Source organism: Procambarus clarkii, chromosome 59 (genome assembly GCF_040958095.1).
Source record: "Procambarus clarkii isolate CNS0578487 chromosome 59, FALCON_Pclarkii_2.0, whole genome shotgun sequence".
Lineage (NCBI taxonomy): Eukaryota > Metazoa > Arthropoda > Malacostraca > Decapoda > Cambaridae > Procambarus > Procambarus clarkii.
In genome coordinates this window covers 31,202,730-31,214,865 of record NC_091208.1, presented here as the reverse complement: position 1 = coordinate 31,214,865, position 12,136 = coordinate 31,202,730, and the positions used below count along the sequence as shown (strand labels likewise).

The following is a 12,136-nucleotide window of genomic DNA, read 5'->3' as shown; positions in this document are numbered from 1 at the left end:
TAATGTTCTTCTAGAGAATTTTATTGCGAACACGTTGGTACCAAAATGAAATCCGTAGCATGAGAACTAAAGTCAGAAGAGTAAAAAGAGTATACACATTTTTGTTTTTACGCTTAAGCGATAAAAACGCAGTGCGCACATTCGGTTGGCTGAGTGACCTTTGCGGAGAGCGCAAAAGTGTTAAGATACACTATACATCTAACAGTAGTTAATTTAAAGGGACAGATGGATAATGTGTGCAAGGAATCCTTTTCATTCAAGGACCATTTTTGATTCTGATGACAAATGTCATGTTGAACAATGCGGAGTGTATTTGTGTGCAAATAAGGCTGATGAGTGCATTATTGGGCAGTAATCTGTGAAAGGAACAGGTTTTCAGAGTAGGGGCACATCTGAATGGCAGATTTTGCTGTTTTATCACCCCAATTCATTGAAGTCTATGCAAAAATCATGATTAAGTACCTGAGAAACTCAACTTGTTGGCCTTCACTAAAAATAGAGCATTAAGTACAATATAATGACATGTCACATTCTAAATGAATCCTGACTAACTTCTCAAGAGCTCATGGCACTTATTTCAGAGCACTGCTGAGTTGTTAGGCACCCATGACTATTGACCAGACCAGAAGTGAAGCCAACTACACCCAAAGGGAAAGGAAGAGGAGGTGCAGACCAAGTCCAGGTGGAGATCACCAACCACCAACCACCAGCACCTTCCATTCCAGGTCCCTAAACATCACAGGGGGTCAACTTCGGGCTTCCAGCCGATCATTATACCGCAAATGCTTCACACGGGCAAACCAAGCCCATAAAGAGGTAGCTGCCTGGAAAGCTTTCAACACAATCAAAGAATGCCCCAAAACAAGAGCCAAACAGAAGAAGGTAGACCCTAGAACAGCCCAAGTTGAGAACCCCATTCCAGCTGCCTGGCCTCACAAGGGCAAATACCTGAACACAGCAGAGAGGGAAAGCTCTGACTGTGCTCTGGAAGCATTAGTGGGCACCAAAAACACAAGCCCACTCAAGCTGGAATTAAAGCACACACATGGCCCCCACAAGACAAGCAAGTCCAAGGAAGGCTGGCACTTGGCTTGAAACTTTGGGGCTCATCCCATGAGAAAGAGCGACCAGAGGCACTGAAAGTTGTTGTAGGAACTCCAACATCAGGAACAGAATTGACTTGTAGAGCCAGCTGGGAGCCAGGGTCAAGCAGCCCGGTGGCGGTAATCAGTACTAAAAAGTTTTGAGCGTGGTTGAATGAATCCCTTGCTCCATGTGAATCAGAGGGTCCTTGTAGTACAGTCAGGTTCGTTCTCGACGCATAATCAAGAATTCTGGGTTTGAATCCTGGGGAGCACATTTCCAATCACCGAATGCCCCTGTTGCAAGGAGTTAGCCAGACTGTTGTGGGGTTGCATCCTGGACAGGGTCAGTATTTCGACCTTGGGCAGTGGGGGCCCTCGATAAAACCCAAATGTGTATGAATACACTCTGGTTTCCTTTTCCCCGACACAATGAATTATTATTATTATTTGTTTTAGTAGTCTGGTAGTTTTCAAGGCTTCATTTTCTGTGAACCCTCCAGTTACCTGGTTGATACCTGGTTGATGGGGTTCTGGGAGTTCTTCTACTCCCCAAGCCCGGCCCGAGGCCAGGCTTGACTTGTGAGAGTTTGGTCCACTAGGCTGTTGCTTGGAGCGGCCCGCAGGCCCACATACCCACCACAGCCCGGTTGGTCCGGCACTCATTGGAGGAATAAATCTAGTTTCCTCTTGAAGATGTCCACGGTTGTTCCGGCAATATTTCTTATGCTTGCTGGGAGGACGTTGAACAACCGCGGACCTCTGATGTTTATACAGTGTTCTCTGATTGTGCCTATGGCACCTCTGCTCTTCACTGGTTCTATTCTGCATTTTCTTCCATATCGTTCACTCCAGTACGTTGTTATTTTACTGTGTAGATTTGGTACTTGGCCCTCCAGTATCTTCCAGGTGTATATTATTTGATATCTCTCTCGTCTTCTTTCTAGTGAGTACATTTGGAGGGCTTTGAGACGATCCCAATAATTTAGGTGCTTTATTGCGTCTATGCGTGCCGTATATGTTCTCTGTATGCCCTCTCAGCAATCTCTCCTGCTCTGAAGGGGGAAGTGGGTACTGAGCAGTACTCAAGATGGGACAACACAAGTGACTTGAAGAGTACAACCATTGTGATGGGATCCCTGGATTTGAAAGTTCTCGTAATCCATCCTATCATTTTTCTGACTGTCGCAATATTTGCTTGGTTATGCTCCTTAAACGTTAGGTCATCAGACATTATTATTCCCAAATCCTTTACATGCTGTTTTCCTACTATGGGTACATTTGATTGTGTTTTGTACTCTGTATTATGTTTAAGGTCCTCATTTTTACCGTACCTGAGTACCTGGAATTTATCACTGTTAAACATCATATTATTTTCTGATGCCCAGTCGAAAACTTTATTAACCACTGCACTGCGCAAAGCGCCTTTAGGCGCTCAGAGAGTTGTGCTTTTTGTTTTTTAATTTGGCTATATTTTAATGTTTTTTAATGTTTTCATTACTATTTGTGTTTTGAAATGGAAATAGTTGACTTTGGAAACATTTTGACATTAAATTTACCTGAACATTTGTAAAAATAACAAAAATATGTCCTTGACAATTGCACCAAGACGCTTTTGATGAAAATAGGTGAGCAGTGCAAGGGTTAATATCAGCTTGAAGTTTTTCAATGTCTTCAGCCGAGGTAATTTTCATACTGATTTTTGTGTCATCTGCAAAGGATGATACGAAGCTGTGACTTGTATTTTTGTCTATATCTGATATGAGAATAAGGAAAAGCAGCGGTGCAAGGACTGTACCCTGAGGTACAGAGCTTTTAACTGCACTTGGACTAGATTTTATATGGTTGACCGTTACTCGCTGAGTCCTGTTTGACAGAAAACTGAGTATCCAGCGTCCTACTTTACCGGTTATTCCCATTGACTTCATTTTGTGTGCTATCACGCCATGGTCACATTTATCGAAAGCCTTTGCGAAGTCCGTGTATATCACATCAGCATTCTGTTTTTCTTCTAATGCCTCAGTGACTTTGTCGTAGTGCTCAAGAAGCTGTGAGAGGCACGATCTTCCCGCTTGAAATCCATGTTGGCCTGGGTTGTGAAGGTCATTGGTCTCCATGAAATTGGTGACCTGACTCCTAATCACTCTCTCAAATACTTTTATGATGTGTGATGTTAGTGCAACTGGTCTATAATTCTTTGCCAATGCTTTGCTCCCTCCCTTGTGTAGAGGGGCTATGTCTGCTACTTTAAGTGCATCTGGTATCTCCCCCGTGTCCAAGCTCTTCCTCCACACTATACTGAGTGCCTGTGCTACCGGCACTTTGCATTTCTTTATAAATATTGAATTCCATGAGTCTGGACCTGGGGCCGAGTGCATGGGCATGTTTTCAATTGTCTATAAAGCTATACTAACTTTCTGGAGGCTTTTTCTGGCGAGGTGGTGGATTGTTCCCTGCGCCTCTTATGAGGAAGCCAGGTTTTGGTGCTGGTCACCAGTTGGTCAAACAGGTTACACCTGCAACTGATGTGACCTCTTAGTAAGAAGCAATTTTAGGACGACAGCTTCAGGGAGTTCCCTCCAGAACAGATAATATGACTTTGCATCCTACAAGCAAATTTACATGGAAAGGAAGATAGTTCTGCAAAGTACTTTGAGAATATATTTCCCAAAAATGGCTCCAGCCCAGCAATCGCCTCTCAAAAAGTTGCTGTTAATTTGAGCTTGCCTCAACAACCTTCAAGAAAAGTCTGACCGAAAACCTTTGAGTCCTATAACAGCTAACGACACTGATAATGACTGTTTTCCATCCACTTATCATATCCCACATCATACGCAGCCAGTGACACTGAAAATGACCAGCCACTCTTCGCCACTGATCCACTGACAGCCACCGCCTGCACATCATAATCATCTGCTGCCTCCTCCAGCCACTAGATCTCTTCACTCCTCAAACACTGTCAACTTTGACATACAGGACAACTATCATTTAAGGTAAATAATATGCTGTATTTTGTGTTTCTCAAAAATATTAGTTCTGTGACAATTTTGGGGGTATGCATCCCCCATTTATAGCACTGCACCTATGGGGAAATCTCATTCTTCATTCTGAAAAATGCTGTATGATCATATTTTTCAGAATGTAACCTGTTCATAGAAGGGGAACTGCCTGTACCTATTGTGGAATATATGAGGATGTTCTGGCAATATTTTTAGTAGTTTTGCTAAACAATGGTGGTGGTAATGATTTTTAAAAGCCCTGACGTCCACAGAATGGCAATGGTGTTTAAGACAGGCAAGAGTCCAGATATTGGAGAAAGCTGGAGCCTGGCAAGAGTCCAGAAATAGGTGAGTCTAGAGACAGGTGAGAGTCTGGAGACAGGTGAGAGTCTGGAGACAGGTGAGAGTCTGGAGACAGGTGAGAGTCTAGAGACAGGTGATAGTCTAGAGACAGGTGAGAGTCTAGAGACAGGTGAGAGTCTGGAGACAGGTGAGAGTCTGGAGACAGGTGAGAGTCTGGAGACAGGTGAGAGTCTAGAGACAGGTGAGAGTCTGGAGACAGGTGAGAGTCTAGAGACAGGTGAGAGTCTGGAGACAGGTGAGAGTCTGGAGACAGGTGAGAGTCCGGAGACAGGTGAGAGTCTGGAGACAGGTGAGAGTCTGGAGACAGGTGAGAGTCCGGAGACAGGTGAGAGTCTGGAGACTGACAACAGTCTAAAGACAAGCGACAGTTCGAAGATGGGCAAAAGCCTTTTTTAGGTCCAGGTAGACACAGTCAACCCAACTACCTCTTACAGAAAATAGGTGGAAAAGACACTTGTAGTGTCTACAAATGTCTACCACACCAAACATTTAAAATACCTCACTATATTCTTAAAGTTATAAGTATCCCCCGGTAGTACAGTTCTTGACCCACAATTATACATTCTCGACCCACAATTGATAATTTCGGGTTTGAATCCTGGGCAGGACAGAAATGGTTGGGTGCGTTTCCAATCACCTAATGTTCCTGTCCACTTAACAGTGGATAGGTATCCAAGAGTTAGTCAGCTTATGGGGGTTGCGTCCTGGGGAAGGGGGGGGGACCTCAATATAAGCCTAACATGTACTGTATGTATATACTGGCTGCCTGTCCCCCGACACAATGAATTACTATTATATTATGCCTGAAATGCTTTGCATATTAGTGGCCTTATTAAATGTACATGCTTTGTAACCATTATTAAACCCCTGTGCAATATATTATCATACACTATTCCTATTCATAATTTTTTAAACAAATTATTATTACTGTTGTTTTCATTATCATTAGTAATGGTAATGGCTTCTCACAGACATAACATAGGATAAATTCCTTATATAAATTTACATATATTTTACATATATTTATATATACTGTATATAAATTTACATATACTATATCATTATTATTATTATTATTATTATTATTATTATTATTTCTGACCCGCATGGGATACGAACCCGGGAGTTGTGACTATGAGTCTAAACCAAACCCATCTGTACTACCAAGACCCTTACTTAACCTTGGGAATGCATTTATGTTGAATACAGATCCAAAGAGCACTGCACTACTGTATTTGAATTTAGACCAATACGGCTATGCACTATTTAGAAACATCTTGAGGTTATCTTGAGATGATTTCGGGGCTTTTTAGTGTCCCCGCGGTCCAGTCCTCGACCAGGCCTCCACCCCCAGGAAGCAGCCCGTGACAGCTGACTAACACCCAGGTACCTATTTTACTGCTAGGTAACAGGGGCATAGGGTGAAAGAAACTCTGCCCACTGTTTCTCGCCGGCGCCTGGGATTGAACCCAGGACCACAGGATCACAAGTCCAGCGTGATGTCCGCTCAGCCGACCGGCTCCCGACATGATAAAACATGTATCCCTGCAACAAGTCTACCATATCCACTAAATCTTGCATGATGGCTTCAGATATACAGACCTTTTCTTTGCCTTATGAAAGGCACAATGCATAATATGCAGTTAGGTTAAGTAATGTAGGGTGCAATTATCAGGTTTAAATAGGCAGAATAAGTTAGGTTAGGCAATCTGTTAGGTTAGACATCTCAAACAGAATTTGAGTGTCCTGAGCCCCTTTTAAAAAGGGCACTGACAAATGAACAGTACTATCTCAGGTGTGTTATGAGACTCATCTGTTTAATTAGTGAATCCTAAACCAACGTGATAATTGTAAATATGCAAGATATAGGCCCAGTGCATGCTGCACTACTTGCATGCTGCATCAGTTAGAAATACATATCCAGAAACACAACCCAGGCACATGAAATTAAAAGAAATGCAAATGTTGACGTTTCACCGTCCTGGATCCTTGTCATATCATGATATGAAAAGGGTCTAAGATGAACCAAGACATCGTCACATTCAGGTAATGTGAAAGTTGTATTTTTTTATGTTCTTTTTTGTATTTTTTTTATTATTATTTTCTACCACAGACATGGCCACAGTTGTATTCCTTGTTTGAGTCACATCTGTATAGTGAGATTCTATGCAATACACAACCAGTAATGTAATTTAACCCTGTAACCCAGTAGAATCCTACAAGTCTGTATTCAAACAGCATAGGTTCCATTTCCATGGGCCTCTATTTAACATATCCACATTTCTAAACATTTAGAATCATTATTCAACATTTTATATAAACATATAGATACCTACTACAATCCTTGAAATCAGATCCCATGTAATATTTTCTGAATAAAATATTATTATGCTGGACTTGGCCTTCAATACTACAAAGAACAGGATCAGTTTGACGATTTCTCATTCAAATTGACTGGTCAGTATAGCAAAAACATTGTTTCTTAAAAGGTTTGTGTTCAATCACCATTTAGATTGGCAATTTGCATTTGGGTTCTGACAAGTAATTTTAATTTTAATGCTAAATATTTTGTTTGGTATCTGTTTTCAACATCAGATAACTATTTCGGGTTTGCCCAAAATGCTGTGCGTATTAGTGGCTTTAGGCATAGTGTATACTAGCTCTATCTAGAAATCCAACATTCTGTTTTAACTCATTTTGTATGTATGCACTTTAATCTGATTAAACATTAATATTAATATTATCACCATCTGTACAAGGCAGTATGCCTCATACATTCTAACTGTATCCCTCAGAATTGGTTAAGTATGATAATACTTCAGTTCAAAATACAGCTAAAAAAAATTCTTAGAAGCAATGTGGACCTTTGATAAGTCATTGGTTTTTCCCTTTCTATTCCAATTGATTCCACTAAAGCAAATGTTTTCTGGCGAGTCACAGAACCTAGATTCTGAATCATTAAGAAATAGCAAGTGGCGGGTATCCTAATTATACAATTTTTTCTATTATGAAAGTGAGGCAGGGGGGTCACTGGTCTTCTGAGTATTAGAAAATAGGGCCACGGGTCCAGAAAGGCTAAAAACCACTGTACTAGAGATATATTGGCACTTAAGCAAATACTGTACACGAACTGTCAGCTACAAGTCACATCGTACACAAGACGATTCGCCAACAGATTTTTAAACCTACCTAGCTTAACCTAGCTCAACCTAATATAGCTCAACCTAACCTAACTCAACTCAATCTAACCTAACCCACCCGAGCAAAATAGTCTAACCTAAGCTAATACATCCTATCATAGCAATATACACGATTTTAACAAACAGAAAACGAGCTACGTCGAATTGTCTCGTCTCCGAAACAACTAGACCCCAAACTGTCTACTCTACAAAGTTAGGTTAATGTTTGGTAGAGTAAGTCAGGTCAGTTGGGTTACATAGTTATTTCACCAGTTGGTGCTATACACACAGACAGAAAGTGGAGAGCGAGTCATAATAACGTGGCTCAACGTTAGACACAACTCACCCATCAGAAAATAATGTGAGTGATGATGTTTCGGTTCGTCCTGGGCCATTATTTATTTATTTGTATTCATTTATTTACATATACAAGGAGGTACATTGGGTTTGTGGGAGTACATAAGAGTGATGTTTTTACATTCTTGCAAAGCCACTAGCATGCATAGCATTTTGGGCAAGTTTTGGGTTTGGGCATTATGGTCCATATTGTATATGGTCCAGGACAGACCGAAACGTCTGGTCCAGGACAGACCGAAACGTCTGGTCCAGGACAGACCGAAACGTCTGGTCCAGGGCAGACCGAAACGTCTGGTCCAGGGCAGACCGAAACGTCTGGTCCAGGGCAGACCGAAACGTCTGGTCCAGGGCAGACCGAAACGTCTGGTCCAGGACAGACCGAAACGTCAGGTCCAGGACAGACCGAAACGTCTGGTCCAGGGCAGACCGAAACGTCTGGTCCAGGACAGACCGAAACGTCTGGTCCAGGACAGACCGAAGCGTCTGGTCCAGGACAGACCGAAACGTCTGGTCCAGGACAGACCGAAACGTCTGGTCCAGGAGAGACCAAAACGTCTGGTCCAGGAGAAACCGAAAAGTCTGGTCCAGGAGAGACCAAAAAGTCTGGTCCAGGACAGACTAAAACGTCTGGCCCAGGAGTTAGTTTAGTTCATTTATTATGCACCCCAGACCCATCCTGTGGGAGGTAGTGGAAAGGGTTACAGAGGCACATAATGGTCCAGGACAGACCATAACGTCTGGTCCTGGACAGACCAAAACAGACCTACATTATTTCGTGATGTGTGCTTTGGGTGTCTCATATAAAGTTCACACACAAATAATAATACACAACCACCTACAATTATCAAAACTCTTAATAAGAAAACTGAAACCACTTAAATTAACAACACGAATTCTAATTTTTTTAATAACTTTTAATAACTTTTTTAATAACTTTGCCCGAAACGCATTGCGTAATAGTGGCTTTAGGCATTGTATATACTAGCTCTATCTATATATCAATCCATTAATGTAACATCACTTGTATGTATATACCTTACCTGAATAAACATCTGAATCTGAATCTGAATCTAATTAACTCTAAGCCCATTTTAGCACATAGACAACCCTACCCATTAGTGTCAACAATATGCAAATTACCATAAACACCTGAGCTGTACACAAATAATATTATTTACACCTATAATTTCTCAAAATAGAGTATCCAAATTATAGAAGAGGAAAAACTTTCAAATACCTGCCAGGGTTCCTGCGGCGAGGCCTGCTCAGGCCTGCTCAGGCCTCCTCACACCTCATCGTTCGCTCCTGTAGTGGTCGCTCAAGAGAGTTTTGTGAGTTTTATGCGTTCTTTATATATGTTAATGTTAATGTTACTGGGCGGGGAACGCGGACGCCTCGCCTCCCTCCGGCCCAGAGTTGTTGTTGACTTCGGGGCGACGACGGAGCCGGACCCAAACCGATCTCAACCAGGGATCGGTTGGGTCCCGGCGTACCCGTGAATAATAATAATAATAATAATAATAATAATAATAATAATAATAATAATATTTTATTTAGGTAAGGTACATACATACAATTAATTTTTACAAAGATTGGTTGACTTATAGGTAGAGCTAGTACATACAATGCCTAAAGCCACTATTACGCAAAGCGTTTCGGGCATTATGAAGGGTTGGTGAAGGGTTAGGCACTCATGGAACAGAACGCCCATAGTAGTAACACCCAGGGTTAAGTACTCCTGGCATTGAACGCCCATAGTAGTAACACCCAGGGTTAGGCACTCATGGAACAGAACGCCCATAGTAGTAACACCCAGGGTTAAGTACTCCTGGCATTGAACGCCCATAGTAGTAACACCCAGGGGTTAAGTACTCCTGGCATTGAACGCCCATAGTAGTAACACCCAGGGTTAGGCACTCATGGAACAGAACGCCCATAGTAGTAACACCCAGGGTTAGGCACTCATGGAACTGAACGCCCATAGTAGTAACACCCAGGGTTAAGCACTCCTGCCATTGAACGCCCATAGTAGTAACACCCAGGGTTAAGCACTCATAGCATTGAACGCCCATAGTAGTAACACCCAGGGTTAAGCACTCATAGCATTGAACGCCCATAGTAGTAACACCCAGGTTTAAGCACTCATAGCATTGAACGCCCATAGTAGTAACACCCAGGGTTAAGCACTCATAGCATTGAACGCCCATAGTAGTAACACCCAGGGTTAAGCACTCATAGCATTGAACGCCCATAGTAGTAACACCCAGGGTTAAGCACTCATAGCATTGAACGCCCATAGTAGTAACACCCAGGGTTAAGCACTCATAGCATTGAACGCCCATAGTAGTAACACCCAGGGTTAAGCACTCATAGCATTGAACGCCCATAGTAGTAAAACCCAGGGTTAAGTACTCCTGGCATTGAACGCCCATAGTAGTAACACCCAGGGTTAAGCACTCATAGCATTGAACGCCCATAGTAGTAACACCCAGGGTTAAGTACTCCTGGCATTGAACGCCCATAGTAGTAACACCCAGGGTTAAGCACTCATAGCATTGAACGCCCATAGTAGTAACACCCAGGGTTAAGCACTCATAGCATTGAACGCCCATAGTAGTAACACCCAGGGTTAAGCACTCATAGCATTGAACGCCCATAGAAGTAACACCCAGGGTTAAGCACTCATAGCATTGAACGCCCATAGTAGTAACACCCAGGGTTAAGCACTCATAGCATTGAACGCCCATAGTAGTAACACCCAGGGTTAAGCACTCATAGCATTGAACGCCCATAGTAGTAACACCCAGGGTTAAGCACTCATAGCATTGAACGCCCATAGTAGTAAAACCCAGGGTTAAGTACTCCTGGCATTGAACGCCCATAGTAGTAACACCCAGGGTTAAGCACTCATAGCATTGAACGCCCATAGTAGTAACACCCAGGGTTAAGTTCTCCTGGCATTGAACGCCCATAGTAGTAACACCCAGGGTTAAGCACTCATAGCATTGAACGCCCATAGTAGTAACACCCAGGGTTAAGCACTCATAGCATTGAACGCCCATAGTAGTAACACCCAGGGTTAAGCACTCATAGCATTGAACGCCCATAGTAGTAACACCCAGGGTTAAGCACTCATAGCATTGAACGCCCATAGTAGTAACACCCAGGGTTAAGCACTCATAGCATTGAACGCCCATAGTAGTAACACCCAGGGTTAAGCACTCAAAGCATTGAACGCCCATAGTAGTAACACCCAGGGTTAAGCACTCATAGCATTGAACGCCCATAGTAGTAACACCCAGGGTTAAGTACTCCTGGCATTGAACGCCCATAGTAGTAACACCCAGGGTTAAGCACTCCTGGCATTGAACGCCCATAGTAGTAACACCCAGGGTTAAGCACTCATAGCATTGAACGCCCATAGTAGTAACACCCAGGGTTAAGCACTCCTGGCATTGAACGCCCATAGTAGTAACACCCAGGGTTAAGCACTCATAGCATTGAACGCCCATAGTAGTAACACCCAGGGTTAAGCACTCCTGGCATTGAACGCCCATAGTAGTAACACCCAGGGTTAAGCACTCATAGCATTGAACGCCCATAGTAGTAACACCCAGGGTTAAGCACTCCTGGCATTGAACGCCCATAGTAGTAACACCCAGGGTTAAGCACTCATAGCATTGAACGCCCATAGTAGTAACACCCAGGGTTAAGCACTCCTGGCATTGAACGCCCATAGTAGTAACACCCAGGGTTAAGCACTCATAGCATTGAACGCCCATAGTAGTAACACCCAGGGTTAAGCACTCCTGGCATTGAACGCCCATAGTAGTAACACCCAGGGTTAAGCACTCATAGCATTGAACGCCCATAGTAGTAACACCCAGGGTTAAGCACTCATAGCATTGAACGCCCATAGTAGTAACACCCAGGGTTAAGTACTCCTGGCATTGAACGCCCATAGTAGTAACACCCAGGGTTAAGCACTCATAGCATTGAACGCCCATAGTAGTAACACCCAGGGTTAAGTACTCCTGGCATTGAACGCCCATAGTAGTAACACCCAGGGTTAAGTACTCCTGGCATTGAACGCCCATAGTAGTAACACCCAGGGTTAAGCACTCATAGCATTGAACGCCCATAGTAGTAACACCCA

At 43.0% G+C, this 12,136-nt stretch overlaps 1 protein-coding gene across 2 annotated transcripts in view; it reads right to left on the bottom strand.

Annotated features, from left to right (window-relative positions):
- The window catches only part of LOC123768069 (protein C-mannosyl-transferase DPY19L3), a 273,308-nt gene extending 263,893 nt beyond the window's left edge, over positions 1–9,415 (bottom strand). Inside the window, exon 1 of one of the 2 annotated variants that reach the window (XM_045758333.2) lies at positions 9,218–9,415. The gene's annotated coding sequence lies outside the window, so the exon portion shown is untranslated. The remainder of the gene's footprint in view (positions 1–9,217) is intronic. The other variant, XM_069307073.1, reaches the window with a different exon arrangement.
- Positions 9,416–12,136: the final 2,721 nt, after the last annotated feature.